Genomic DNA, 22732 nt, shown 5'->3' with positions numbered 1-22732 from the left:
TCAGCAGCAGACCCTCACCCCTAATGTTTTAGAGGGTCAGCTCAGCAGCAGACCCTCACCCCTAATGTTTTAGAGGGTCAGCTCAGCAGTAGACCCTCACCCCTAATGTTTTAGAGGGTCAGCTCAGCAGCAGACCCTCACCCCTAATGTTTTAGAGGGTCAGCTCAGCAGTAGACCCTCACCCCTAATGTTTTAGATGGTCAGCTCAGCAGTAGACCCTCACCCCTAATGTTTTAGATGGTCAGATCAGCAGCAGGCCCTCGCCCCTAATGTTTTAGATGGTCAGCTCAGAAGTAGACCCTCACCCCTAATGTTTTAGATGGTCAGATCAGCAGCAGGCCCTCGCCCGTAATGTTTTAGAAGGTCACCAGCAGGCCCTTGCTCCTAATGTTTTTGAGGGTCACCAGCAGGCCAGCAATCATCATTTTTCAAGGGTGTGTATGATGCCCTCCTTTATGTGTAATAAAGCGTGTATTGGAGTGCCGTTTCCTTGTAATTTTTGGCAGCCCTTTCCTATAGTGCATAGGCTTTATGAGTGTAGGAGTCCCACTACCTGAACAATTGTACCACAATGTGAATGAGGCCCTCCTTTATGTGATATACAGGTTGTATCTTTTTGTAATTTTTGGAAGCACTTGCTCTTTATATACAAGTAAATATACAGGAAAGAATGTTTCCTAACAATTTTTCCTCTAAAATCGGGTTCTCCATTGACTTCCATTGTGCTCGGGTGCTCGGTAGAGCACCCGAGCATCCCAAGGTGTTCTACTCGAGCACCCAAGCACTTTGGTCCTCGATCAACACTAGACGGTGGTCATTTTGTTTCTCCTAATAATTGCTCCCTAAACAAACTGAGCGATTATAAATAATGAAAGGTATATGGGAATATATTTACAATAAAGTAATATTTAAGTATTTTCATTTTCTAAATTCCCAGAGAATCCTTTTAAGTTCCTAGCTGCTACTGTACACCATTGGCACCCCGTGATTGAGCCTCCCCCCCTTCTAACAAATTAGATGCCAAGGACACAATAGAATATAGCATTTAAGTGGTTAAACTGCTGGGATTAGAGGCTTCTCTAATCTGCTACAGCAGGTTACTCACACAGACAATCGTCATGACGTACATGGACATTATGAAGCATTATGGGGTTAAAAGAGTTTATCGACTTTACTACTGATGACCTGTCCTTGGGATAAGTCATCAGTATCTGATCTGTGGGGATCCAACACCCCGGACCTCCGCCAATCAGCTGTTTAAGAAGGCACCAACGCTCAATGTAGCGCCACGGCCTTATCTCTGCTCACAAAGCACAGCGCTGTCCATTTGATAGCTGCTGTGCTTGGTCTTTCAGAACAGCCCCATTCACTTCAATGGGGCTGAGCTGTGCCTAGGCCAAGTGACCCATGAATGTGACATCACATGGCCTAGACTAAGCTGAGAGAAGGCCATGGCACGACTGCGAGCGCCCCTGCCATCTCAAACAGCTGGTTGGTGGGGATCCCGGGTCATACATTGATCACTTATCCCATAGGTCATCAATCAAAAAGTCTCTGAAAACCTCTTTAATATGCTCAAAAACATCTTATTTTTTAATGATAGGATGTTATATATATGTAAACACATGTGTCAATTCTACCCTAGTGGATGGACTCTATTCCTTAGTCTATTAGAGCAGTGCGTTCAACATGACAGGTTCCCATGAACAACCACGTTTATAGGGACGTTGCTCAGGGGTTAAAGGTTGGAATAAGTCTTTCTCCAGGAGACACAACGAATGAATCCTGCTTCTAAACCTACAACCCTGACAGTCATTTGTATCTTGTATAATTCTGTTAAAATGTCTAGATAGCAAAACCACATAAAATAACACACAAACAGGGCCTCTGAAGTTAGCAAAGTGTGATTGCCTGTCTCTATCGCTGGTGACTTTCATCTTAATCTGGGAACAGCTCCTAGAAGGAAAATGGCATTCTAATCGCGGACATGGATTACAGCTCAGTGAAAGTGTTTCCTTGTAACTGGCTGTGTTAGATAAAGTCCTTGATGACAAACTGAGGTTTCAAATGCCAAACAAAATGGATCTGGGCTCAAACTTATAAATATTTAAATGAACATGAAATATTAATTAAGCTAAAGCGTTGTCTGACGGAGGGTGTGAATATGGTAATCAAAGACTCCCTGCAGGCGCCAGCATTTCCAACGCAGCAAATTCACAAATGGGGTTTAACTCTGTTTTTAACTCCATGTTCACCTTTGATCAGCAGTTTGCAGCATACATACAGTACAGACCAAAAGTTTGGACACACCTTCTCATTCAAAGAGTTTTCTTTATTTTCATGACTATGAAAATTGTAGATTCACACTGAAGGCATCAAAACTATGAATTAACACATGTGGAATTATATACATAACAAACAAGTGTGAAACAACTGAAAATATGTCATATTCTAGGTTCTTCAAAGTAGCCACCTTTTGCTTTGATTACTGCTTTGCACACTCTTGGCATTCTCTTGATGAGCTTCAAGAGGTAGTCCCCTGAAATGTTTTGCACTTCACAGGTGTGCCCTGTCAGGTTTAATAAGTGGGATTTCTTGCCTTATAAATGGGGTTGGGACCATCAGTGGCGTTGAAGAGAAGTCAGGTGGATACACAGCTGATAGTCCTACTGAATAGACTGTTAGAATTTGTATTATGGCAAGAAAAAAGCAGCTAAGTAAAGAAAAACGAGTGGCCATCATTACTTTAAGAAATGAAGGTCAGTCAGTCAGCCGGAAAATTGGGAAAACTTTGAAAGTAAGGGCTATTTGACCATGAATGAGAGTGATGGGGTGCTGCGCCAGATGACCTGGCCTCCACAGTCACCGGACCTGAACCCAATCGAGATGGTTTGGGGTGAGCTGGACTGCAGAGTGAAGGCAAAAGGGCCAACAAGTGCTAAGCATCTCTGGGAACTCCTTCAAGACTGTTGGAAGACCATTTCAGGAGACTACCTCTTGAAGCTCATCAAGAGAATGCCAAGAGTGTGCAAAGCAGTAATCAAAGCAAAAGGTGGCTACTTTGAAGAACCTAGAATATGACATATTTTCAGTTGTTTCACACTTGATTGTTATGTATATAATTCCACATGTGTTAATTCATAGTTTTGGTGCCTTCATAGTCATGAAAATAAAGAAAACTCTTTGAATGAGAAGGTGTGTCCAAACTTTTGGTCTGTACTGTATATGATTAATTTGCATAAAAATTAGTCAGTTTGTAAATACATACCATTACTTACTTACGGATCTTGATTTACATCCTGTGTTATACTCCAGAGCTGCACTTACTATTCTGCTGGTGCATTCACTGTGTACATACATTACATTACATATCCTGTATTGATCCTGAGTTACTTCCTGTATTATACTGCAGAGCTGCACTCACTATTCTGCTGGTGCAGTCACTGTGTACATACATTACATTACTTATCCTGTACTGATCCTGAGTTACTTCCTGTATTATTCTCCAGAGCTGCACTCACTATTCCGCTTGTGTAATCACTGTACACATATATTACATTACATCCTATAATGATCCTGAGTTATATCTCATATTATACTTCAGAGCTGCACTCACTATACTGCTGGTGGAGTCACTGTGTACATACATTTATTACATTACCTATCCTGTACTGATCCTGATTTACATACTGTATTATACTGCAGAGCTGCACTCACTGTTCTGCTGGTGGAGTCACTGTGTACATACATTAAATCACTTATTTTATATTGATCCTGAGTTACATCCTGTATTATACTCTAGAGCTGCACTCCCTATACTGCTGGTGGAGTCACTGTGTACATACACTATATTACTCATTTTATACTGATCCTGAGTTACATCCCGTATTATACTCTAGAGCTGCACTCATTATTCTGCTGGTGTAATCACGGTATACATACAGGGAGTGCAGAATTATTAGGCAAGTTGTATTTTTGAGGATTAATTTTATTATTGAACAACAACCATGTTCTCAATGAACCCAAAAAACTCATTAATATCAAAGCTGAATATTTTTGGAAGTAGTTTTTAGTTTGTTTTTAGTTTTAGCTATTTTAGGGGGATATCTGTGTGTGCAGGTGACTATTACTGTACATAATTATTAGGCAACATAACAAAAAACAAATATATACCCATTTCAATTATTTATTTTTACCAGTGAAACCAATATAACATCTCAACATTCACAAATATACATTTCTGACATTCAAAAACAAAACAAAAACAAATCAGTGACCAATATAGCCACCTTTCTTTACAAGGACACTCAAAAGCCTGCCATCCATGGATTCTGTCAGTGTTTTGATCTGTTCACCATCAACATTGCGTGCAGCAGCAACCACAGCCTCCCAGACACTGTTCAGAGAGGTGTACTGTTTTCCCTCCTTCTAAATCTCACATTTGATGATGGACCACAGGTTCTCAATGGGGTTCAGATCAGGTGAACAAGGAGGCCATGTCATTAGATTTTCTTCTTTTATACCCTTTCTTGCCAGCCACGCTGTGGAGTACTTGGACGCGTGTGATGGAGCATTGTCCTGCATGAAAATCATGTTTTTCTTGAAGGATGCAGACTTCTTCCTGTACCACTGCTTGAAGAAGGTGCCTTCCAGAAACTGGCAGTAGGACTGGGAGTTGAGCTTGACTCCATCCTCAACCCGAAAAGGCCCCACAAGCTCATCTTTGATGATACCAGCCCAAACCAGTACTCCACCTCCACCTTGCTGGCGTCTGAGTCGGACTGGAGCTCTCTGCCCTTTACCAATCCAGCCATGGGCCCATCCATCTGGCCCATCAAGACTCACTCTCATTTCATCAGTCCATAAAAGTCTTGAGATATTTCTTGGCCCAGTCTTGAAGTTTCAGCTTGTGTGTCTTGTTCAGTGGTGGTCGTCTTTCAGCCTTTCTTACCTTGGCCATGTCTCTGAGTATTGCACACCTTGTGCTTTTGGGCACTCCAGTGATGTTGCAGCTCTTAAATATGGCCAAACTGGTGGCAAGTGGCATCTTGGCAGCTGCAAACTTGACTTTTCTCAGTTCATGGGCAGTTATTTTGCGCCTTGGTTTTTCCACACGCTTCTTGCGACCCTATTGACTATTTTGAATGAAACGCTTGATTGTTCGATGATCACGCTTCAGAAGCTTTGCAATTTTAAGAGTGCTGCATCCCTCTGCAAGATATCTCACTATTTTTGACTTTTCTGAGCCTGTCAAGTCCTTCTTTTGACCCATTTTGCCAAAGGAAAGGAAGTTGCCTAATAATTATGCACACCTAATATAGGGTGTTGATGTCATTAGACCACACCCCTTCTCATTACAGAGATGCACATCACCTAATATGCTTAATTGGTAGTAGGCTTTCGAGCCTATACAGCTTGGAGTAAGACAACATGCATAAAGAGGATGATGTGGTCAAAATACTCATTTGCCTAATAATTCTGCACGCAGTGTATTACTGCCACTTCCAACCAGGAGACCACTTCAGCTGTTACTCAAAGCAGAGGGGAGGCAGAAAGCACCTTACAGTAAGGCCCTTTTCACGTGAGCGAGTTTTCAGCGCGGGTGCAATGCGTGATGCGAACACATTGCACCCGCACTGAATGCAGACCAATCATTTCAATAGGTCTGTGTACATGAGCGTTGTTTTTCATGCATCACTTCTGCATTACATGAAAATCGCAGCATGTTCTATATTCTGCGTTTTTCACGCAGCCCTGGCCCCATAGAAGTGAATGGGGCTACGTGAAAAACGCATTGCATCTGGATCCAATGCATTGCGTTGTTAATGCAAGTAACTTGGGGATTTTAGACAGGAAGTTATGTTTCTCAGCGTCTCCAGGCAGCACATGAGAGAGGAGTTGGCTTGTGAGTCTCCTGCCCCTGTGGACCGTTGAAAGCATGCTGAAGACACCAAAGTCAATGGATGTCGAGAGAGGCCCTGCATTTGGAGAGACCCTGCGTTTGGGATTTGCGGTCGGGGGACTACCACGACCAGTAGAAAAAGGACGCAACCTGGGCGGAGATAACCCAGGAGCTGTTTTCCACCATATGGGATAAAACCAAAGACGAGAGTCGCTAGAGTTTGGGTAACATGTGTGATCCTAGCTGTCCTCCCTAGCATAGCACATGTCATACGTTATCCTCCCTAGCATGGCACATGTAATACATTATTCTTCCTAGCATAGCACATGTGATACGTTATCTTACCTAGTATAGCACATGTGCAGTGGTGTGCCTAGCAGGGCCGGTGCAAGGATTTTTGCCGCCCTAGGCAAGATAAAAATTGCTGCCCCCCCCCCTCTTTATCAGATGATCTGCCCATATCATGACATCATATATGTTCCACCCCTTTCTCAGCATTTAAATTAAAAGAACTGCTATGTTTCCCTTAGGGTTAATCAAGCTTCTTGTACCTGCCTCCCTGACAGCCGCTAGAGGTGTTTCGCGATTTGCACTGTGAAAATTACAGTGGGAAGAGGCGGAACATAGTTTTTAATGCGTGCGCATGCGCATTCGCAGCTGAGAGGAGGATCAGGGAGAAGAGTTCCCAGTGCCGGCGCTGGAGAAAGGTAAGTGGCTGAAGGGGTTTTAACCCCTTCAGCCCAGTGGGAGGGGGACACGAAGGTGCCCCACTCCTAACAACTATATAGTGCCAGGAAAATGAGTTTGTTTTCCTGGCACTATAGTGCTCCTTTTTTTTTTTTTTTTTTTTTGAGTTTTCAAAAGCTTTATTGAATAATTAAAATCTGTTACATATGTTTCTAATCATTGAAATAGGAGGAGTGAGCTCCCAATGTACATACATTGTCTGGGTAACAATAGTAGGTATAGAACAAACAAAAAACAAAACAACACTGAGGATGTATGTTAACAGAGCAAAATATTGAATAATACTTGAATAATACTTATCCGTGTTCTGAGTGAGAAAGGGCCTTGAGTAAAGGTATTTTTCTAAGGCGAGTAGATTAAGATGTGTAAATCAATGGAAACCTCTAAAAGATCTCCAGTTTTCCCAAAGGGCTGAAAATTTGTGGTGGGACCTATTTTCCCATGCTGCTAACTCCTCGAATCTATAAATAGAGTCGACTTTATTGAACCAGTGGTCTAAAGAAGGGAGATCTTTTGTCAGCCAATGTGTAGGAATTAGGAGTCGGGCAGATATAAGTAGGATCTTGAGGAGGGGGGGGGGATTTCGTCATGTGGTCAGGTGGTAGACCTAACAAAGCCAATAAAGGTGATGGGGTTATATTTGAGTTGCAGATCTCATTACTTTTTCAAAAAATTTTTACCCACCAGTCAAAGATCGGGGGGCAGGTCCACCATATGTGGAACATGGTTCCGCGATCCTTTCCACATCTCCAACAGACGTCAGAACCACAGTCTACGTATCGACAGGTAATGTCAGGTGTTTTGTACCACCTAGTTAACACTTTATATCCATTCTCTTGGATTCTGGTACACCTTGAGGAAATATGTGGTATTTTGAATAATATAGGTAGCTCTTCAGGCGAGAAGTGTATGTTTAAATCTCTTTCCCATAGGTTTATAAAAGAAGGTTTAGGAGGTAGGATAGTTGTACTGAGGTACTTATAGAGTGAGGATATAGGTTTCTTCGGGGGGAGAGGGTTGTGGATGAGGCTTTCAAACCAAGTAAGAGGTCTGAGAAGAGAGGTCAGGGGAATGTGTTTGTTTATATATGTCACCAGGAAAGAGAGCATATGAGGGTGAGATTCGATCCCTGGTAGGGATGAGATGAGGACCTCTCTGTCCAGGACACCCCCCTCACTCCTTAGTAATAAGGAGAGGATGGGAACCTCTGATGCACGTAGGACTTTGGGCTCACTTTGTTTAAGTTCTAAAGGAGCTAGGCCGACCACATCTCTGATTTGGACAAGAGGGGAGGGAGACGGGAAACCCCATTTCGAGTTTTGAAACCATCTCCAAGCCTCAAAAGTAGCTGATGCCAAGAGATTGTGTTTAAAGGTTGAGAGCATATTGTTGTGGGGATCTACTAAGAGGACCCTAAGGGTTGTAAGATAGGGAGGGGTTTCCATACCAATCCAAGACTTGTGGTCAGGTTTTCTGAACCAATCCAAGGCTCTGGAAAGAAGTATGGCTTTGTTATATAGTAGGGGGTTCGGGAGACAAAACACCTCCCTGAGTTCTAGGCCTCTGTAAGGTGTTAATGTTAATTCTTGCTTTTCTGCCGTTCCATATGAAGGAGCGAGCATGTTTCTCCAGAGATTGGAAAAAGGAGTTGGGAATGGGTATGGGAAGAACTTGGAGGAGGTAGTTCAATCTAGGCAGGATGAGGGACAAGACCATATTTTTACGTCCAAACAAGGATAGCAAGGGGGGTTCAGGCAGGGGTGTAGCTAAAAGCTCATGGGCCCTGGTGCAAGAGTTCAGCTTGGGCCCCCGTCCCTCAGTGCTTGTTGGCAATGAGCAGGGGAGCACATAGCCTTCCTGCTGCCTGAGGCAAACATTGAAAGGGCACCCCTCATGCCAAATTCTTAACCTAACCCCTTCCCTCCAGCCAGAGGTGTAAATTGACCAGTATGCACTTTCTATAATGCCAGTGTCTTATGTGGCACAAGGGTCTTTGGGCCCCCACGGGCTCCTGGGCCCGGTAGCGACTGCTACCTCTGAACCCCCTATAGCTACGCCCCTGGGTTCAGGGCTTCTATTTGACACTTAATTGAACTCAAAAGAGGGACATAGTTTAGTTTATATAGTGAGGTTATATCAGAGTGAATCTTGACTCCTAGGTATGTTATAAAGGGAGAGTCCCAGTTAAAGGGGGAAGAAAGGATTAAATTGGTTCTGAGTCTATGATTGAGCCCTACACTGAGGATGTGGGATTTTTTTCATGTTTATTTTAAAGTTGGAGAGGAGTCTGAATTCCTCTAGAATGGAGTATATGTGCCGGAGAGAGGTTTCATGGTTGGAGGACATTATCAGGAGGTCACCAGCGAAGGCAGCAATTTTATGTTCCTGATCACCTAGCTTAAGAACTTTTATAGCATTCTCTGAGCGTATGAGGATGAGAAGGGGTTCTAATATCAGGACAAATATCAAGGGGGAAAGGGGGTATCCCTGCCTAGTCCCATTATTTATGGGAAAAGGATGGGAGATGGTGTCATTGATCAGCACCGACGCCGAGGCACTAGTGTACATGGCTTGAATTGAGTGTATAAAGGCGCTGGGGATACCAAATTGTTCCATGGTACTGTACATGATATTCCAAGGAACACGATCAAATGCTTTTTCGGCATCGGTGCTGACCATGACCAAGGGAAGATGGAATTTTGAGGCATGTAATAGGACGTTTAACACCCTTGCTGTGTTGTCTTTACCCTCCCTTCCCTTAATGAAGCCCGTTTGGTCTCTGTGAATAAGTTGGGGAAGGATAGGGGCTAGGCGGTTAGCTAAGAGTTTAACTAGTAGTTTTAGGTCTAAATGTAATAGAGAAATGGGCTGGTAGTTGCCACAGTCGGTGGGGTCCTTCCCCTCTTTGGGAATGATGGTGATATTGGCTCTGGTCATCTCTTGGGATAGAGGGTCACCCCGTAGAGTTTGATTGCAAACTTTGAGCAAGTATGGCAGGAGGATGGAGCTAAAAGAGTGAAAGTACAGAGCAGGGAACCCGTCTGGGCCGGGGGCCTTCCCTTTCGGGAGTTCTTTGATCGCAAGGAGGAGTTCCTCGCTGGTAAAAGGGGAACTAAGGGAGTTAATCTGAGTTTCTGAGATTTGGGGAATTTTAATGGAACGAAGGAAAAGTTTTATTGAGTCTTGATGTGAAATATTCGAGTTAATGTTTCCCTGGGGGGGAAGATTATAAAGGGACTGGTAAAATTCTGAGAATCTCCGGGCTATATTTTGCGTGTCAGTGAGCATGTTACCACCATTATTACGTATTTGAAATATATAATTTTGGGCCTTCCTCTTTTTAATTCGAGACATCATGAATTTGGTCACTTTATCACCGTGGGCAAAGTATTTATATTGAGCATGAAGGAAGTATTTGGCGGATTGGGTATTGAGAAGGTTTTTTAGGTCTGCTCTGAGGAGTATTAATTTAGTTAAATGGGCGTCTAACATGGATCTTTTATGAAGGGCTTCAATATTTTTCAAGAGGGATTCGATACGGGCAAGCCTATTTTTTTTTATGTAGGAGCCTAAACTAATAAGTTGGCCTCGGATATAAGCTTTATGTGTGTCCCACAAGGTATAAGGATGAATACCCGGGGTATCGTTGGAGGAAAAAAAGTCCCTTAGCCATATAAGGACCTTTTCCTTATTGTCAGGGGATTGCATTAGTTGTTCATTAAGTTTCCACCTTAATGTTCTGGAAGGTCTGTCTGGGGTAAGTATATTAATCCAAATGGGGGCATGGTCGGATAGGCTAATAGAGCCAATTTGGGCCTTAGGACATAGCTGAATATGCTGGGATGAAACTAATAAATAGTCCAGGCGCTGGTATGAGCTATTGGGATTGGAATAGAATGTATAATCCCTAACATCAGGGTTCAGGGTTCTCCAGATGTCAACCAGGCGGCGGTCGTGGAAAGATTTCCTCAATTTGCTAAGGGCTTTATTAGAGACCGAAGACTTTTTGGAGGAAGAATCTATAGGGGGGACTAATGTGAGGTTGAAGTCGCCTCCCATAACGGTCACACCTTCAAAGAAGTGGTCCAATGTCTGGAGAATTTTATGGAACCAAGCAGCCTGGTTGACATTTGGGGCATATACATTAACAAACGTATAAGTCTGATTAGCAATATCACCTTTTAACCACTTTCCGTCCGCTCATAGGATATAAACGTCCTATGGGTGGACCTCTATTTCTGAAAGCACGTTTTAAAACGTCCTTTCAGAAATAGCAGCTGCACGCTAATCGTGCAGCTGCTGATCGGGTTGCCCGCTGTCAGTGACAGCAGGGCAACCCAGAGAGAAGGCAGGGACAGTGCCCAGGTGTCCCTGCCTTGTGCATCGCTGCGTACACAGCGCTCACCGAGACCAGAGAGTGCAGGGGCTGTGTGAGGTCTCTCCGATCAGCCCTGCTCTGAGGCTGTACAGCGCTGGATTGCTGCTGTACAGCCTCTCTAGGGGTGCATTTCTTCTGTAACTGGGGCTACTATGTCAGCCCCAGTTACAGGAGAAATCAACAGTGAAAAAAAAAAAGAAAAAGTGAAGTAAATGTCCCCCAGAGGTCTTGTATGACCTTATGGGGGACGAAAAGTGTAAAATAAAAAAATAAAAAATAAAAGGTTGAAAATAAAAAAATAAAAAAAAGTTTCACATGTAAAAAAAAAAAGTCCCCAAGTAAGGGATGAAAAACAAATGTTAAAAATAGAAAAAATAAAATAAAATAGACATATTTGGTATTGCCGCGTCCGTACAAACCAGCTCTATAAAAATATCACATGACCTAACCCCTCGGGTGAACACCGTAAAAAAAAAAAAAAAAACTGTGTCAAAACAAGCAATTTTTGTCACCTTGCATCACAAAAGGTGCAACACCAAGTGATCAAAAACGCGTATGTCCCACAAAATGGTACCAATAAAACCGTCACCTCATCCCGCCAAAAATGAGCCCCTACATAAGAAAATCTCTCAAAAAATAAAAAACTATAGCTCTTAGAACAATGAGACACTAAAACATATTTTTTTTGGTTTCAAAAATGCTATTATTGTGTTAAAGTGAAACAAATAAAAAAAAGTATACATATTAGGTATTGCCGCGTCCGTAAAAACCAGCTCTATAAAAATATCACATGAGCTAACCCCTCAGGTGAACACCGTAAAAAAAAAAAAAAACAGTGTCAAAACAAGCAATTTTTGTCACCTTGCATCACAAAAGGTGCAACACCAAGTGATCAAAAACGCGTATGTCCCACAAAATAGTACCAATAAAACCGTCACCTCATCCCGCAAAAAATGAGCCCCTACATAAGAAAATCTCTCAAAAAAATAAAAAAACTATAGCTCTCAGAACATGGACACATTAAAACATAATTTTTTTGTTTCAAAAATGCTATTATTGTGTAAAACTTTAATAAATGAGAAAAAGTATACATATTAGGTATCACCACGTCCGTAAAAATCTGCTCTATAAAAATGTCACTTGACTGAACCCCTCAGGTGAACGCTGTAAAAATAAATAAATAGAAACTGTGCTAAAACAACCAATTTTTTGGTCACCTTGCAAAAATCATATGTACCCAAAAATAGTACTAATAAAACTGGCACCTTATCCCTAGTTTCCAAAATGGGGTCACTTCTTGGGAGTTTCTACTGTAAGGGTGCATCAGGGGGCTTCAAATGGGACATGGCATCTAAAAACCATGTGGAGTTCCTTTTCTTCTGCGCCCTGCTGTGTGCCCATACAGCAGTTTATGACCACATGTGGGGTGTTTCTGTAAACCGCAGAATCTGGGTAATAAATATTGAGTTTTGTTTGGCTGTTAACCATCGATGTGTTAAAGATTTTTTTTTTATTAAAATGGAAAATCTGCCAAAAAAGTGAAATTTTTAAATTTGATCTCCATTTTCCTTTAATTCTTGTGGAACGCCTAAAGGGTTAACAAAGTTTGTAAAATCGGTTTTGAATACCTTGAGGGGTTTAGTTTCTACAATGGGGTCATTTATGGGGGTATCCACTATGTAGGCCCCACAAAGTGACTTCAGACCTGAACTGGTCCTTAAAAAGTGGGTTTTGGCAATTTTCTTAAAAATTTGAAGAATTGCTTCTAAACTTCTAAGCCTTCTAACGTCCTAAAAAAATTAAATGACATTTCCAAAATGATGCCAACATAAAGTAGACATATGGGGAATGTTAAGTAATAAATATTTTATGAGGTATCACTTTCTGTTTTAAAAGCAGAGAAATAGAAATTTAGAAAATTGCGAATTTTTCAAATTTTTGGGTAAATTTGGTATTTTTATATATATATAAAGGTGAAATATTTTGACTCAAATTTATGACTATCATGAAGTACAATGTGTCACGAGAAAACAATCTCTGAATGACTTGGATAAATAAAGGCGTTCCAAAGTTATTACCACATAAAGTGAGATATGTCAGTTTTGCAAAATTTGGCCTGGTCAGGAAGGGGGCAAATGGCCCAGATGGCAGGTGGTTAAAAGGATAAACCTTCCCTCTGGGTCCTGAAAGTGGTCCTTGTAGGTGAATGGGGTAATTTTACTAAAGCCCACGCTGACTCCTCTAGAAGCGGAAGAGTTGGCGCCGCAATGGTACCAAGTGGGGAAGTAAGAGTGGGAGAGGTTCGAGTAGTGATTGAATTTAAAATGTGTCTCCTGGAGGAGAACGACAGAACATCCCATCTTCTTTAATTCAGAGAAAATTTGACAACGTTTGGAAGGGGCGTTGAAACCCTTCACATTGTAGGATGTAATTTGTAGATCCGCCATATTACCTTATAGAGAAAAGAGGGGCTGCTTCATCGCTTTTCACTACAAGGGGCACACATCCAAAACCCATCTGGAAGTACGGATAGGCATATAGCATCTTTTCCAACTGCGGGAAATTAAAGGGTCCGCAGAGCAGTATACATCCTTGAACATAAGAAAAAACAGCATAACTAATATCTAACAATACTAGCATAGCTAGTGAGAAAAAAGGCATGTAGATGCCCATATTGTGTTAGGGGGAAAAAAAGAGAAAGAATATGTTAGAGATCACCAGGGTGTTAAAGATCTGGCAGATATAATGGGTCCTTAGAGGACCTGTTCAGTTGTCCATAGGGAGTCTCCTGGACGTATTTCTTCTGGAGTTCCTGGGGCTCTTCTGGCGTTTTGGGGTGCGTTGACGTTCCCAGATGCCTGGGTGTGGTATTTCAGGAAGGTTGGATAAGTCATGGATAGGGTCCCAATTATCTATCTGGAGGGGTTCAATCTGAAGATGATCGAAGATTGTGTCCAGGTCAGCATAATTGGAGACAGAGAGCCTGCGACCTTCATACATGAATGATAGGCCAAAAGGAAAGGTCCATCTGTAGGGGATCCTGTGTTCCCTGAGCCAGCTTGTAAGCGGTTTAAGGGACCTTCTTTTTTACCAGGGTGGACTGTGCTAGGTCCTGAAAGATTTGTATGTCTTGGCCATCCCAGGACACTTTGCCGGATTGTCGTGCTTTAAGGATGACTGCTTCTTTAACAGGAAAGCTGAGAAATTGTCACGGATGGTGTACAGGAAACAAGATGATACAAATAACATACGATGACTCACTGGATCCACAACTAAGGAACAAAAAGGGAGACCCCTGCAATCGACCTGCCGCTCTCCCTTATTGCTCAGCCTATGCGACCACTCTAAAGGTGAATGGGCGCATATCCACGTACCTCGGCTATCTGAACCTGAAGGCCCTACAATAGTGAGGGGACACGACCACCGGCTCCCTACACAGACACGGAGGGAGTCAGGGTCACCTGGATCCAGACAACAGAAAATCATAAATACTAAAACAACACTTATCTGCAGACGAACTGAGAACTGGTAGTTGGGAGCTGAAGACAGCATGCACACTCATTCCAGGAAGTTGTATCAGCCACACCCAACTACCTTATGGGGGAGAATATAAAGGGAGGTAATGAGTCTGACTGCATGACAGCTGAGATAGCCTAACGAGGTGAGGAACAGAAACCAAAACAAAGAAACTCAAGGGGGAGGATCTGAACGGCTCCTGTCAGAACTTCTCAGCTGTCTGCTTGTGACAGTACCCCTCCCTCTAGGAGTGGACTCCGGACACTCAGGGCCCACCTTCTCAGGATGGGACCTATGGAAAGCCCTGATGAGGCGAGAGGCCTTAACCTCCTCAGGACCGCCGTACGCAGGATTGCGTCTTTGCGGCGGTCCTGTTCTGGGTGGACGCGCCGGTGCGTCCTCTCGCGAGACGCGAGATTTCCTGTGAACGCGCGCACACAGGCGCGCGCGTTCACAGGATCGGAAGGTAAGCGAGTGGATCTCCAGCCTGCCAGCGGCGATCGTTCGCTGGCAGGCTGGAGATGTGATTTTTTTAACCCCTAACAGGTATATTAGACGCTGTTTTGATAACAGCGTCTAATATACCTGCTACCTGGTCCTCTGGTGGTCCCCTTTGTTTGGATCGACCACCAGAGGACACAGGCAGCTCAGTAATATGTTGCACCAAGCACCACTACACTACACCCCCCCCCCCGTCACTTATTAACCCCTTATTAGCCCTTGATCACCCCTGATCACCCCATATAGACTCCCTGATCACCCCATATAGACTCCCTGATAACCCCCCTGTCATTGATTACCCCCCTGTCATTGATCAGCCCCCTGTAAAGCTCCATTCAGATGTCCGCATGATTTTTACGGATCCACTGATAGACTGATCGGATCCGTAAAAATCATACGGACGTCTGAATGGAGCCTTACAGGGGAGTGATCAATGACTGTGGTGATCACCCCATATAGACTCCCTGATCACCCCCCTGTCATTGATTACCCCCCCTGTCATTGATCACCCCCCTGTAAAGCTCCATTCAGATGTCCGCATGATTTTTACGGATCCACTGATAGACTGATCGGATCCGTAAAAATCATACGGACGTCTGAATGCAGCCTTACAGGGGAGTGATCAATGACTGTGGTGATCACCCCATATAGACTCCCTGATCACCCCCCTGTCATTGATTACCCCTCTGTCATTGATCACCCCCCTGTAAAGCTCCATTCAGATGTCCGCATGATTTTTACGGATCCACTGATAGACTGATCGGATCCGTAAAAATCATACGGACGTCTGAATGCAGCCTTACAGGGGGGTGATCAATGACAGTTGGGTGATCACCCCATATAGACTCCCTGATCACCCCCCTGTCATTGATCACCCCCCCTGTCATTGATCACCCCCCTGTCATTGATCCCCCCCCCCTCTGTAAGGCTGCATTCAGTCTTTTTTTTGGCCCAAGTTAGCGGAATTTTTTTTTTTTTCTTACAAAGTCACATATTCCACTAACTTGTGACAAAAAATAAAATCTCACATGAACTCACCATACCCCTCACGGAATCCAAATGCGTAAATTTTTTTAGACATTTATATTCCAGACTTCTTCTCACGCTTTAGGGCCCCTAGAATGCCAGGGCAGTATAAATACCCCACATGTGACCCCATTTCGGAAAGAAGACACCCCCAGGTATTCCGTGAGGGGCATATTGAGTCCATGAAAGATTGAAATTTTTGTCCCAAGTTAGCGGAACGGGAGACTTTGTGAGAAAAAAATAAAAAATATCAATTTCCGCTAACTTGTGCCAAAAAAAAAAAATTTCTATGAACTCGCCATGCCCCTCATTGAATACCTTGGGGTGTCTTCTTTCCAAAATGGGGTCACATGTGGGGTATTTATACTGCCCTGGCATTCTAGGGGCCCCAAAGCGTGAGAAGAAGTCTGGTATCCAAATGTCTAAAAATGCCCTCCTAAAAGGAATTTGGGCCCCTTTGCGCATCTAGGCTGCAAAAAAGTGTCACACATCTGGTATCGCCGTACTCAGGAGAAGTTGGGCAATGTGTTTTGGGGTGTCATTTTACATATACCCATGCTGGGTGAGATAAATATCTTGGTCAAATGCCAACTTTGTATAAAAAAATGGAAAAAGTTGTCTTTTGCCAAGATATTTCTCTCACCCAGCATGGGTATATGTAAAAAGACACCCCAAAACACATTCCCCAACGTCTCCTGAATACGGCGATACCAGATGTGTGACACTTTTTTGCAGCCTAGGTGGGCAAAGGGGCCCACATTCCAAAGAGCACCTTTCGGATTTCACTGGTCATTTACCTACTTACCACACATTAGGGCCCCTGGAAAATGCCAGGGCAGTATAACTACCCCACAAGTGACCCCATTTTGGAAAGAAGACACCCCAAGGTATTCCGTGAGGGGCATGGCGAGTTCCTAGAATTTTTTATTTTTTGTCACAAGTTAGTGGAAAATTATGATTTTTTTTTTTTTTTTCATACAAAGTCTCATATTCCACTAACTTGTGACAAAAAATAAAAACTTCCATGAACTCACTATGCCCATCAGCGAATACCCTGGGGTCTCTTCTTTCCAAAATGGGGTCACTTGTGGGGTAGTTATACTGCCCTGGCATTCTAGGGGCCCAAATGTGTGGTAAGGAGTTTGAAATCAAATTCTGTAAAAAATGACGAGTGAAATCCGAAAGGTGCTCTTTGGAATATGGGCCCCTTTGCCCACCTAGGCTGCAAAAAAGTGTCACACATCTGGTATCTCCGTACTCAGGAGAAGGTGGGGAATGTGTTTTGGGGTGTCATTTTACACTCACCCATGCTGGGTGAGAGAAATATCTTGGCAAAAGACAACTTTTCCCATTTTTTTATACAAAGTTGGCATTTGACCAAGATATTTCTCACCCAGCATGGGTATATGTAAAAAGACACCCCAAAACACATTCCCCAACTTCTACTGAATACGGAGATACCAGATGTGTGACACTTTTTTGCAGCCTAGGTGGGCAAAGGGGCCCACATTCCAAAGAGCACCTTTCGGATTTCACTCGTCATTTTTTACAGAATTAGATTTCAAACTCCTTACCACACATTTGGGCCCCTAGAATGCCAGGGCAGTATAACTACCCCACAAGTGACCCCATTTTGGAAAGAAGAGACCCCAGGGTATTCTCTGATGGGCATAGTGAGTTCATGGAAGTTTTTATTTTTTGTCACAAGTTAGTGGAATATGAGACTTTGTAAGAAAAAAAAAAAAAAAGAAAAAAATCATCATTTTCCGCTAACTTGTGACAAAAAATAAAAAGTTCTATGAACTCACTATGCCCATCAGCGAATACCTTAGGGTGTGTATTTTCCGAAATGGGGTCATTTGTGGGGTGTTTGTACTGTCTGGCCATTGTAGAACCTCAGGAAACATGACAGGTGCTCAGAAAGTCAGAGCTGCTTCAAAAAGCGGAAATTCACATTTTTGTACCATAGTTTGTAAACGCTATAACTTTTACCCAAACCATTTTTTTTTTACCCAAACATTTTTTTTTAATCAAAGACATGTAGAACAATAAATTTAGAGCAAAATTTATATATGGATGTCGTTTTTTTTTGCAAAATTTTACAACTGAAAGTGAAAAATGTCATTTTTTTGCAAAAAAAATCGTTAAATTTCGATTAATAACAAAAAAAGTAAAAATGTCAGCAGCAATGAAATACCACCAAATGAAAGCTCTATTAGTGAGAAGAAAAGGAGGTAAAATTCATTTGGGTGGTAAGTTGCATGACCGAGCAATAAACGGTGAAAGTAGTGTAGGTCAGAAGTGTAAAAAGTGGCCTGGTCTTTCAGGGTGTTTAAGCACTGGGGGCTGAGGTGGTTAATGTCCGTCACTGGGAGCCACATCCTCTCCTCAGGACCATAACCCTCCCAATGAACGAGGTACTGGAGGGAACCGCGGACAAGACGAGAATCCACAATCCTAGAAACCTGAAATTCAAGATTCCCATCAACCATAATCGGAGGAGGAGGCAAAGGTGAGGGTACAATAGGTTGAACATAAGGTTTCAATAAGGACTTATGGAAAACATTATGGATCTTCCAAGTCTGAGGAAGATCAAGACGGTAGGCAACAGGATTGATGACAGACAGGATCTTGTAAGGCCCAATAAACCTAGGACCCAACTTCCAGGAGGGAACCTTCAATTTGATATTCTTGGTAGACAGCCACACCAAATCACCAACATTCAGGTCCGGACCAGGCATACGTCTCTTATCCGCCACACGCTTATATCTCTCACTCATATTCTTTAGATTATCCTGAATATTTTGCCAAATAGATGACAAAGACGAGGAGAATCTGTCCTCATCAGGCAAACCAGAAGAGCCCTCTCCAGAGAAAGTCCCAAACTGCGGATGAAACCCATATGCACCAAAAAATGGTGACTTATCAGAGGACTCCTGACGACGGTTATTTAAAGCAAACTCAGCAAGGGACAAAAACGAACACCAATCCTCCTGATTCTCCGCCACAAAACAGCGCAGATATGTCTCCAGATTCTGATTGACACGCTCTGTCTGGCCATTCGACTGCGGATGGAAAGCAGAAGAGAATGACAAGCGAACCCCCAAGCGAGAACAGAAAGCCTTCCAGAATCTGGAAACAAACTGCGTGCCCCTATCAGAGACTATGTCAGAAGGAATCCCATGCAATTTGACAATGTGGTCAACAAATGCCTGCGCCAGCGTCTTAGCATTGGGCAAACCGGGAAAAGGGATAAAGTGCACCATTTTGCTAAAACGGTCCACCACCACCAGAATCACAGACTTCCCCGAGGAACGAGGCAAGTCCGTTATGAAGTCCATGGACAGATGTGTCCAAGGACGGGAAGGAATGGGCAAAGGAAGGAGAGGACCTGATGGCCGTGAGTGAGGGACCTTGGCACGAGCGCAAGTCTCGCAAGCTGCCACAAAACCCTCAACCGACTTACGAAGCGCAGGCCACCAGAATCTCCGAGCAATGAGATCCAGTGTGGCTCTTGTCCCCGGGTGCCCAGCAAGGACCGTATCATGGTGTTCTTTAAAAATCTTGTGTCTCAAAGCGAGAGGCACAAACAACCTCCCAGGAGGACAAAGATCAGGAGCTTCTGACTGGGCTGCCTGCACCTCTGCCTCCAATTCAGGAAAAAGAGCAGAGACCACCACACCTTCAGCTAAAATGGGACCCGGGTCTTCAAAATTCCCACCTCCCGGGAAACAACGTGACAGGGCATCTGCCTTCACATTCTTAACCCCAGGGCGGAACGTAACAACAAAATTAAACCTTGAAAAGAACAAAGACCATCTGGCCTGTCTCGGGTTCAGACGCTTGGCTGACTCCAAGTAGGCCAGATTTTTATGGTCAGTAAACACGGTAATAGGGTGTCTGGCTCCCTCTAGCCAATGGCGCCATTCCTCAAAAGCCAACTTGATGGCCAACAATTCCCTATCTCCCACATCATAATTTCTCTCTGCGGAGGAGAGCTTCTTTGAGAAAAAGGCACACGGTTGCCATTTGGCAGGAGAGGAACCCTGAGACAAGACCGCCCCCACCCCTACCTCAGAAGCATCAACCTCAACTATGAAGGGTAAGGAAACATCAGGTTGTACTAGGATGGGAGCGGAAGCAAAACTCTCCTTGATATCAGAAAAGGCCTTACGCGCCTCTACCGACCAGGAAGAAAAATCTACCCCCTTTCTGGTCATATCCGTGAGTGGTTTAACAACAGAGGAATAATTCAAAATAAATTTCCTGTAATAATTAGCAAAGCCCAAAAAACGCATCAGCGCCTTCTGATTCTCAGGAAGCTCCCACTCAAGCACAGCGCGGACCTTCTCGGGGTCCATGCGAAAACCAGAAGCGGAGACAAGAAACCCCAGAAATTGGATCTCTGGAACCGCAAACACACATTTTTCCAGTTTTGCGTATAATTTATTCTCCCGCAGGATGAGTAAGACCTGACATAAGTGTTCCTTATGAGATTTGAAATCAGGAGAAAAAATCAAAATGTCATCCAAATACACTAATACAAATTTTCCCATTAAATGATAAAAAATGCTGTTGACGAAATGCTGAAAAACGGCTGGGGCATTCATCAAACCAAAAGGCATAACTAAATTCTCAAAATGGCCCTCAGGGGTATTGAAAGCCGTCTTCCATTCGTCTCCTTCTCTGACCCTAACCAGGTTGTATGCCCCTCTTAGGTCTAATTTGGAAAAGACTTTCGCCCCAACAACCTGGTTAAACAAATCTGGGATTAAAGGAAGCGGATACGGATCACGAATAGTGATACTGTTCAGCTCCCTGAAATCCAGACAAGGTCTTAAAGAACCATCTTTTTTCTTAACAAAGAAAAAACCAGCGGCAACAGGTGACTTTGAGGGTCGTATGTGTCCTTTTCTCAGACTCTCAGAGATATAAGCATGCATCGCGACCCTCTCAGGTTGGGAAAGATTGTATAAACGAGATTTAGGCAGCTTGGCACCTGGGATGAGATCAATAGGGCAATCATACTCCCTGTGCGGAGGCAAATCCTGAACTCCACTCTCAGAGAAAACATCCAAAAATTCAGAGAGGAAAGGTGGTACAGTTTTAGTAGAAACCTCAGAAATAGATGTTATGAGGCAATTCTCTCTGCAAAAGTCACTCCAACCATTTATTTGCCTCGCTGGCCAATCAATGGTGGGGTTATGTTTAGAGAGCCAGGGTAGCCCCAACACTAGAGGAGTAGGCGAACCGCTAAGGACGAAACATGACACATCCTCAACATGAGTATCATTCACAATTAAACGGATATTGTGAACTATGCCCTTTAATGATTTCTGAGAAAGTGGAGCTGAATCAATAGAAAAAACAGGAATATTTTTTCGCAAAGTGCAAACCTGGAAACCATGAGTTATTGCAAATTGGTTATCAATGAGATTGACAGCTGCTCCACTATCCACAAAAATCTCACAAAAAATGCTCTTGCTCTCTAGCGCCACCCTAGCAGGCAGGACAAAACGGGAACTACAAGCAAAAGACAATTCTTCAATTTCCGCCTCAACCCTGCCAATAGTAACAGACGGAATATTCTTAAAAGATTTCTTCCTTTTTGTCTCTTTATTACTCCCAGAAAACTGCCTGAATCTCCTAGAGGGACAAACATTTGCCAGATGATTTATACCTCCACAACAAAAGCAAACCCTCCCCTGCGGGCTGAATCCTCTATTGTCAGAGGCAATCAACCCCAGCTGCATGGGCTCCTGCTCAGAAGGGGCTGACAGCGACTGAGACCCCTGTGCACAGAATGACACCGCTGCACTGTCCCGGGACTGAGCATGATAAGAAGGAGAAATCTCTCCTCTTTCTCTAAGACGCCTGTCAATACGAACAGCCTGAGACATAGCAGAATTCAAGGAGGTAGGTCTTTCATGAAAGGCAAATGCATCTTTCAATCCCTCAGAAAGACCATAACAAAATTGACTTCGGAGTGCAGCATCATTCCAACCCGTATCTGCTGCCCATCTCCGAAATTCTGAGCAGTATATCTCTGCGGATTGTTTACCCTGGCATAACAGACGTAGTCTAGACTCAGCCAGAGCAATACGATCCGGATCATCATATATCTGACCCAGAGCTAAAAAGAATTCATCCACTGAACGGAGGGGCCGTGCCCCCTCCGGCAGCGAAAAGGCCCAGGACTGAGCATTACCCCTGAGCAGCGATATAATGATGCCCACCCTTCGTTCTTCATCACCGGAAGAATGGGGAAGAAGGCGAAAATGGAGTTTGCAGGCCTCTCTAAAACGTACAAAATTCTCACTACCCCCGGAAAACGTATCCGGGAGCGAAATCTTAGGCTCAGCACAAACTCCATGAACGCAAGCTGAACCGGTCACTTGAAACTGAGAAAAAGTCTTACGGAGATCAGCTACCTCCAAAGCAAGACCCTGAAAGCGTTCAGCCAAAAGTGAAACCGGATCCATGCTAGACGGTTTTGGTGGCTGATAATGTCACGGATGGTGTACAGGAAACAAGATGATACAAATAACATACGATGACTCACTGGATCCACAACTAAGGAACAAAAAGGGAGACCCCTGCAATCGACCTGCCGCTCTCCCTTATGGCTCAGCCTATGCGACCACTCTAAAGGTGAATGGGCG

The sequence above is a fragment of the Bufo bufo genome, chromosome 2 (genome assembly GCF_905171765.1).
Source record: "Bufo bufo chromosome 2, aBufBuf1.1, whole genome shotgun sequence".
Lineage (NCBI taxonomy): Eukaryota > Metazoa > Chordata > Amphibia > Anura > Bufonidae > Bufo > Bufo bufo.
The sequence above is the reverse complement of the archived record's forward strand: the minus strand, read 5'-3'. Positions refer to the sequence as shown.